The following is a 9,996-nucleotide window of genomic DNA, read 5'->3' as shown; positions in this document are numbered from 1 at the left end:
TTTTGCTATACTTGAAAATATTTTCAGCATCTTTATCATTTAAAACAATTACTCTTAATTTAAAGTTTTTTTTTTTAAAAAAAACACATTTTTATTTTTAAAATTTTATGAAAATAATAATTTAGAACTTTAATTAACTTCAAGCTAAGTTTCAAGTCCAAAAAGAATTTTGACGGTAGACTCCATTGCATGTGTAGGATCTACTATCGTCATAGTCTATCCTACATTTAGGTAAGATAATATGAACGGAGTGTGACGTATCTTCAATAAGATCAAAGTTGCCGGCAAATAAATGTATAATGGTGTTCCATATTTCCATCGTATATGAGCATTGAAGAAAATATGATTAGCAGATTCAGCAGCTTTCTCACAAATAGTACACCTATTTAAGGCTGAGCATGATATTTGAGTCCCTTTTTTGTATTTTGTCGATGGTGTTTAAATCATTGTGGAGAATCGACCAAATGAAGACTTTAAATTTTTTTCTTAAAAATGTCTTACATAATTTGGTGCAAGTTGTGGATGATCTGTGAAGGGAGCCTAAGATAAACTAATTATCTTCTTCTAATTAAATAAATTTCGGCTCAAACTTCAAAAATTAAGGGAAAACAAATTCCAAAGTACTTCAGATAATCCAATATTTCAAATCTTCTAACAAACTAATTCTAGAATCTCCAAATCTATTATCAAATAAATTTAAATAACCAATAACTCAAAGTTGGTTCCAAACATATAAAACTAAAGGAAAATAAAATCCATTAATTTGATATAATTATTTTAATTTATCTAAAACTCAGGATGTTACATCATATTTTCACTCAATGCCCTTGCAAGAGTTCTATAGAACAATCTTTAGTCTATTGTTGGTCTCAATCTTTTATTGGTTGGAACAAGTATTTCATCTAAACCTCAATACCCAAGGAAATATAGTCCTTTTCAATACTTCCATAGCTATCTACGGGTCAATTTGGATCGAATGAAACAATCGCACCTTTAACGATGGTTCATGTAGCATCTCTCAAATATGGGAAAACACCCGTACTCTAGTTGGATTCTAGTCTCACAATTCGAGGATTTTGAAAAACTACATTCTAGTTAACATTGCTCTAAACTTGTCTGCTTTCACGTTATTTTTTCTACTCTTCTGTCTAATTTTGGAGTTTCTTTCAACTTTCTCATTAAGCTTCTCTCTAACTCTCAATGTCACTACAACAAATATCACTTACAATAACATTAAGAAAAACGCTATCGTAGACATTCCATAATATTTTCGAAATGCAATCATAGCCCATGTTATTGAAAGTCCTTGACTTTTCATAGTGTTCTTTCACTACTATAACAAAGTCTATATTAAGTTCATTTCTGATAGCACAAAATTACTATTGTGAAAATTTTTCATGGCATGAAAAAACGCTATGGAAAGTCTTTTATAGCAGTTTTGATAGCTGCACAAAACTGCTATAAAAGACTTTCAATAGCGTTTTGTACAATGTTGTAAAAACGTTGTAAAAGCATTTCCATAATATTTTAAAGATGTCACAATCAATGCCATTGAAAGTTTTCCACTTTTAATAGCATTTTTCCAATGCTATCAAATAAGCTATAAAAGAATTATTTTTTATTGCATAAATTTAATATTATGGAACCTATTCATAACATTACAAAAATACTATGATTGACCTTTTTATAGCATTTTTAAACCTCATTATGGTAGCTATTATTATGGATAGTAATTAAGCAACTTTTAGTAGCAAATTTTTTTGGTTTGAATTTTTACTACTTTCAAGTCACATATTGTTGTTATAGCTTATATACACATACATATATAAGAAAAACAAATTGTCTCAAATATTTATAAAATTAATTTCAATTATATAAACCACTGAAGCAATTAAGTGCATTTACATTAAAATAAAAGTATAAACATATACATCATTCGTAATATGATTCTCTGATCACTACAATACTCCAAATTACATTATCGTACCACTACAAGAATTTTGGGTTTTAATGTCGGTTGAAAAAAATGAAATCGGATGTATAATGTCGGCTTTGTTTTTTTTTTTAAAGCGGATCTTTAATGTCGGTTTAAAACTGACATTTTAGAGGTAGCTTTATTGTCGATTTTAAACTGACATTAAAGATCCACTTCACTTTTTCCTCTAACTTTCTATTTCCCCCCCTTTTTTTCATTTCGCTCTTCATTCTCCCTCTATTTTCTTTTTCCTCTCATTCTCACTTCCCTCTTCAAACCCTATTCTTTCTCACTTCTCTCTTCTAAACCCATATCTGCTGCTCATTTTGTTTCTCACTCCTCTCTTCCAAAGTGGATTTGCTAGTCATTTCTTCGGATCTACTGCTCATTTCATCGTAGTTCGCATGTCTTCAGATCTTTCGTTCGTCGGATCTGCTGTTCGTTTTGTTCGCGTGTCTCCAGATCTGCCGCCGTCGTTCACGTGTTTCCAGATCTGTCGCCGTCATCATTCGACGTTCGTTCCATCGTCGTTCATCATTTGTTCCGCCGCCGTTTATTGTTTGTTCTGTCGTCGTTCTTCGTTCGTTCCGTAGCCAGATTAGGTGTGTTCGCCTAGCCATCAGCCTCTTTTCATATGGAAGTTGCAACCAACATTAAAGACCTTTAATGACGGTTGAAAATTACACTGAAGGTCTTAATGTCGATTGCAACCGACATTAAAAATCTTTAATGTCGGTTGAAAATTTCACTAAAAACCTTTAATGTCGGTTGCAACAGACATTGAAGGCTGTGTTATTGAAGCCCTTCCGACATTAAAGGGCTTTAATAACACTATCTTTAATGTCAGTTTAAAACTGATATTAAAGCCCGAATTTCTTCTAGTGTACACAAAAAAGTAAAATAACATCTCTAGTTTCTTTACATTACAGTATTTAGTCTTCACATTCTGTTGTCTGACCAGTCATCTTTTATGATTAGCTGCTGTAAAAGGAACATATATTTACTTTTAAATTGAACTCAAATTCCTTAATCAAATGTGTTTGTACAAAAATAATAATAATTATAAAAAAGTCTACAACAGTTGTTAGTTTAATAGACTTATGACAAAATCCCCAAAGCTCATAACAAAATAAAATGAACAATCCTCCAATATCCAAATTTTTTTGAAAATCGATCATGAGATATACATGTCTTACATAAACGGTAAAAAGTTCAAAATTTTAAAAGTCACTAAATAAAAATAATATAAGATAAAAAGTTCAAAATTTTTCTTTGGAGGAAAAAAAGAATCTTGACACGACTAAAACTCATCAAGATGAAATTGGAAGCAAACATGAAGTTTAAATTGTTACAGTAAACAAAAGTCATTCTAAGAACAACCAATAACAACTAACAACTTAAAATCCAAAGAATCTATTTTTCAATCCCTTCTCTAAATTATGTATTCACACCCAGAGAAAGAATTACTAAAATTAATGACAAAAACATTTTTTTTTACTAGGTTGAACTTCAGGATCTTAAGATAGAAATATAGTTAAGTTCATACTAATCCAAATATAGCTTCAGCTTATAGTTTACTCACCCTGTGGCAATGAACATGTTTAGTTTAATTTATTTTTCCATATATTTTCATGACGGGTCAAATATCTATATTTTCAATCATCCTCAATTTCCCTTTAATTTGAAGCTAACTTTATTTACCAAAGATTTAATCATCTAAGCATCCAAATTTATTCACATAGAAATGATCCAACAGAGCATCCCAACAAATATCCTCCATTTTATATCACTCTCTTTATAACACAAACATAAAATGAATTCATCTTGATAATTAATCAAACAACGCAACCACAAAATAAAGTTGGGAGCCACCAATCCCAAGTCAAGAAATCAGCTCATAGTCTCAAAAAAAAAAAAAAAAAACCATCATATCACCTAAACCTACCAGAAAAATGCATCAAAATTCAATCATGAACATCAACATAATCGAATGAAAAACGAAAAGAGAAGAAGCAAACCTTAAAAATCGGGGAATAGTTTAATGAACCACGAGCAAAGGCGAACTCCATCAATAGATCGAAGCCACACGTCCTCATGAAAGATGCCATTGAGCAACTAGAGGGAGCATAAGACACATACCTTTCAATACCATGTTATTTTATAATTTAATAAAGCTTTCGCCTTGCAACAAATTAAAGGATATGGGATGAACAAGATTGAAGAAAAAGGCACTTGAAATCTTTAAAGTTGGCATATATTTTCTCGTAAATTCCAAGCTCTTTGCTAAAAATGAATTATTAAAAGGTTGGTAAGATTACAAGGTCCTTAATTTAATAACAATATCTTTCCAAAGGATTTGTTGATGCTTGACAGGAATTGTTAGAGTCGAAGAATATTCTTTTGAGAACCGTCTAAACCAACTCTGAAAAGATAACATAAATTAGTAACTCCAAAAAGATCAAGAACTACTCACACTTGTTTTTTGTGAGATTGAAATTACTCCTTCAACTGTGATACCAATATAACCAATTAAGATCCAAGGAATTGATCTAAACAGTTCAATTAGTCGGCCAAAATTCTAAATAACTCATCAGACAAATACTTAATGATACCAATATAACCAACATTTGATCTAGTGAAAACAAATCTTCTAAAGAATTCTATTGGAGTAGAGATATAGAACAAAAATAAAGGAGATATAAAACAAGCTTTATATTCGACTCAAACCACATTCAGAAGATAACAAAGAGAAATAATAATAAATGTTCTATTATAAGGATACTAAGCATAAATCCTAAAGTCATCCACACTTATATGAACAATTGAAACATAGGAAAAATGCCAAAGAAGATAAACTTTCATTTGGAAACTTAATCTTGATAGAAAGAATTAAATTCAGACATAAACAGGAAATGGGAAATGAGTTTACATCTATCATCTTGTATCTTGACTTACCTGATCCATATGACCACCTTTTACTCCCAAATAAATCTATAAGTGAAGTTTTTCTTCACTATCAATAGTAAAAATCAGAGCAAACGATAACTATTACATGCTTAAGCAGCCTAGAAAATAGTGGCTTGGCAATAAATCACCAAAAATATAAGAAACGCAAGGATAAATAAGTTATTCCATGGAAATTAAGAAGAACCCAAAGAACCAATAACCTTTCACCAAGAAAATATGAAAGTTATAATGTATTTTAATCCTAATAGAACTTTTCTCCTAGAAAAAACAAATATAACCTAAAGAATCACATACAGTATTTATATTCATTCTAACAACTAAATAAGAATATGATATAGAACAATTTTGTTAAAAAAGAAAGTAGTAGTAGAAACATTAGGATACTATATTTTATGACACTTTGATTTTAAAATAACTTTTGGATTAATCTACAATTCAACATGATGCATTATGTCACTTACATTCTTTATATAAGGACAACTCATAGATATATTTGTGGAAGGAAAAAACTAAGTTGTAAAATTTGTTAGAGAATTTTCAAGATTCTACTCATTGCATTAGGTTTGCATTCCTTAATCAGTAGAATTAAAAGTTCCTAATGGAAGCTAGATTTGTTAATAACTAAAAAAGAAAAAAGATGCACCAGAGGAAATGTCATTGTGACCAAATCTCAAGAAGAAACAAAAGAACATCACAAAATTGCAATCAAGAGATACAAGGAAATTCACTATTATACCGTTTATAAAAGCTGGAATACCAATATCAAAACTCACACATACTTCAAGGAAGGTTTCATGGATATCTGCAAACACAATTTTGTTTCAAAACATAAAACCAACAAAATAATTAAATGAATGGATAAAATAGGATTTTGGAATCCAGTAAGTGCCACAGAAGGATATTTATGATGAAACCATGTAGTCAGTATTATAAACTTGCCGTATTAGGTATGTTATATATCATGATCGCTCAAATGACCCATAAGTTGTCTATATCAACTTGTACTAAGCATTGCAGACCAAGCAAGAAGTGGAAACAAATTAATTGCCACGTTCTTTGTCCAATTGGAGTTAATTGTTCCTGCTACAAGCCATGATAAAGCTGCAAATCAATCACCCATAAGAGAAAGCATAAAAATAGTCCAAGAAAATTAAACATTTCAAAAAAGATAAATTTGAAATATCACAAAACTCACAACCTCCCCTACATGCCAAACAAAACGTATAAAAAAACTAAAATTAAATGAAAAAACAAAGCTCCCAATAAATACCCACATTAAGGGTTTCCGATGGCCTCGTACAGCTTGCCCTTAAAAAACAGAAAATGACAAAATAAGAAGGGAAGGGAAAAGTCACATATATCCTCTTTATCTATCGTTCAAGCATAATGAAATAGCCTAGAATGATGGAAATAAATTCATAATAATACTTTGAAAGTGAAGAAGGAGGCAAGAAAACCCATAAGTGTAATTGGCGAGAAAAAATGTAGAAGCTCAAGAAGGATTCAATATTTTTTTTAAAAAAATGCAAGTTTTCACATCTTTTTGTCCAACCATAGGCCCCAATTTCTTATCTTCTCTCCGGCTCTGAACAATGTCTAGAAATAGATATGAAAATAGGCCTTGGTGCTAGCATGGGATGAAGAAGGTTGTGTTGAGAAGAAGTTGCAGTCACAGCGGCTATTTAATTTCTCATGCCTTTGTACTTCTTCTTCTTGATCTGATAACCTTTACCGATTCTCTCCGAATTTAAAGCAAAACCACAATAAATTTTAGGAAGAAAAAGAAATGTGATCATGTATGGTAGGATTCGGAAATGTTGAGGCTTGAATATGCTTGACAAAGACAACAGGAAGCGTTTCAGAGGAAGAAATGTTGTTTATGTTGGAAAGAGACAGCAACAATGTGGACAAGGAGAAGAAAGTGAGGCATAGGAGATTAGGGCAAGATGGGGAATTAAGAGAAGAAAGAAATGAAGCGTAAGAAACACTACTTCAAAAACAGTGTTCCTTGGCGTTTTTCAAATGTCAAGAATTGATGTTTTAAAAAACGTCAAGGAAACTAGTGTAAAAAATGTGGATTTTCTTGACATTTTAAAAATGTAAAAGAAAAGTGACACTTGACATTTAAAAAATGTCAAGAAACGCTGATACTTGACATGTTTAAAATGTTAAGAATATGAGCATTCTTGACAAGAAAAAAACGTCAAGAAATTTTTTAACTTGACAATGAAAAACGTCAAGATATATCCTACTTGTTCCTATATTTTGACATTTTTACATATAACTGTTCCTATATTTTGATCCAACAACAACATTTGATATATAAATAACATACATTCATCAATCAAATAAACAATACCATTTTCAATCTTATATATCAACAAAATTTCTACCAATATCTTTTATCTTTTTCTTGAATTATATTTATGTTTGTCATGTATTCAATCAACAGTAAAAAAGGAATGGAAAAGATGAATCCACTCCAATTATCATTCCTTCTACAGTCCTCAACCGACCCCATTGAATAATCATTAAACACATCAAACCTTTGCTTCATCATTCCATCAACAACCATAGCAAAGCATTTACCAGAGACAAAAACTCTAAATTATAAAAGAAATAGGTGCTTAGATTATAACATGCCTTTAGGTTTCAAATAAGAAAGATCTTGGGAAGATCGACACATTGTCATTGCAAACACAAAGGCTCCAATTGCAGAATGTAATAACATACAAGGCATATGAAAATTGGTTCCATTATAGAAATTCAAACTTGACTACAATATGACCTAGAACCTACATATTTTTGTTATTATTACTTGTCATAACAGGCTTGTTCTTGTTTGCCTTGAATATCTGCTCTTTGGGCTTCTGCTCCTCAGTTTTTCTAAAGTGAACATCACAAACAACATGCTCAGACAACAAAATACTCATTTCTAATATGACAATGCGATTATTACAAATCGAGGAAATGCATTCCAAAATAAAGAATATATTTTGTTAATATTACTTTTTGGATTAAGAAATGTGAAAAGTAAAGTCGTACTCTTGCGTAATTCAAACAGTAAAGACAAGCATTCAACACAAGAAAATCCACTTCCCTTTTCAACTGCTAATTTGAAAAGGGAAGTGGATTTTCTTGTTTAATGAAACTCAATCCATTAGATACAGTATGATAATCAGCAGCCCATAAACTAATTCCACCATCATCACATTAGTTAATTGAACAAATGACAATTAAACAATTAATCAATCATGTAATTAAATTATTCAAGCAAATTGATTCTCTAAGGTATTTCATTATTGATCCTTGGGGTTGGTTGAAAGGTAAGAAATTAAGGGAAAAGATAAAACCTAGAGGAAAGAAAATTCTTTGAATAATTTGAAAACAAGTTTCTTTGTAAGCTATTGAAAATTACTTAATCAAGTGTGTCAGATCATGAATCATCAGCATCAAAGCATCATATAGGGATAACTGATATTTCATGTTCTCATCATCCACATTGTTCGAACTAGAATCATAAACCAAAACTTCGTTGAAAAACTTGCACTATCTTTCAAATCATCCATTCATTCCCATAGCCAATGAAAAATACAAAAATCCCAAGGAAACATTTGACGAAAAACTGATAAAATGAGTTTTAATGTATATTAATACAAGGAAAATCAAAAGGGATATTTGGAAGTTGAATATCAATAACTCACAAATAATTCAAAGATAAAATATTCTGGAACTGATAAATATTCTAGAACTATCAAGGCTAAAATAAATATCAGTAGTCACTGAGAATAATATCTCAAGGCCGCTGCAATTGCAAAATGCATAAACAATTCAAAGATAAACTGGACGTATTTCACAGAAAAGTAAAGAACATATAGAAAACAGAGCTCCAAAGCCATCTCAAACAAGAAAACTAAAATCAAAATTAAGGTTTCAGAGGCGTAGTAGCATACCCTAGGTGACAGTACATTCCTCACTAGTAGCACTCGCTTGATTCGCCTGACATTCAATACCTAAACACAAAACCAAACCAATCATAGTTAAGATGATACATCAAATTATCATCCAAAACCACATCTAGAATTAAAGAAAAATCCAGATAGCATCTACTATACCAGAAATATCAATGAACCTGATTATTGAAATTGCTCAGGATACCCTTTTTTAGTTTAGCTTCTAGAATCTATTTCTTAGTTCAAGATCCCTCTTACTAACTGGTATCAAAGAATTAGTATATCTGTTCCACCCAAAATGGGAATGAGCTAGGGTTATGAACTTATAATCTATAATCTGATGATCGAGTCGATTCCATGATTATAAGTTCATTCCATACCGGGCCATATCGAAATAGGGCTAGGTTATATACATTCTAATTATGAGAAGGGGTCATCCGAGCATATTTAAATAGATACTATGTTTACATATGGATCCCTACGTTCTTACATTCCATTTAGGATTAGGAATAGGCGTAATAGGACCTGTTTTTTACATATCTCTGGTTATTTGGGACTCTATTCATCTCTTTGGGCTTCTATTGAATCGAGAAATAGGTTTGATTGTCCATCTTTTTTATATAATAGTAAGGCATCCTCCGAATAATTCAAATCAAAGTAATTGGATGTCCGACTCGGGCCTATATGACATGACCGATCAATAGAAATACTCTGACACTCCACCTTTGTCATATATTTCATACATCACACTAGATAGATATCATATTCATGGAATATAATTCACTTTCAAGATGCCTTGGTGGTGAAATGGTCGACACGCGAGACTGAAAATCTCGTGCTAAAGAGTGTGGAGGTACTGCAGAAGAAGATGTGTACGAACCTGTTTATAAATATACATTTCATTTTGTTTTAAAAATACATATCATAAAACATGATCAAGGGTGTAGTACTTTTCTATTCGTAGTACTATTTAACTTGAAAAATCTCTCGTTATTCCTATAAGTATGAGTTGGCACTGATGTAGAGATTCCTTACGAGTTCTTCTTCTTATTCTTCAAGCCAACCATCTTCTCACGTCGGAGTTGAATAAAAAGTAAAAAA

General features: G+C 31.1%; 1 non-coding gene across 1 annotated transcript; it reads right to left on the bottom strand.

The window, feature by feature from the left end:
• Positions 1–8,366: 8,366 nt before the first annotated feature.
• On the bottom strand, positions 8,367–8,447 carry LOC120092270. The gene has a single exon (XR_005485980.1). It is a non-coding gene; the product is annotated as a small nucleolar RNA R38 (small nucleolar RNA).
• Between the last annotated feature and the right edge of the window lie 1,549 nt (positions 8,448–9,996).

Source organism: Benincasa hispida, chromosome 11, assembly GCF_009727055.1.
Source record: "Benincasa hispida cultivar B227 chromosome 11, ASM972705v1, whole genome shotgun sequence".
NCBI classification, from domain to species: Eukaryota; Viridiplantae; Streptophyta; class Magnoliopsida; order Cucurbitales; family Cucurbitaceae; genus Benincasa; species Benincasa hispida.
This window is presented reverse-complemented; position numbering and strand designations above follow the sequence as displayed.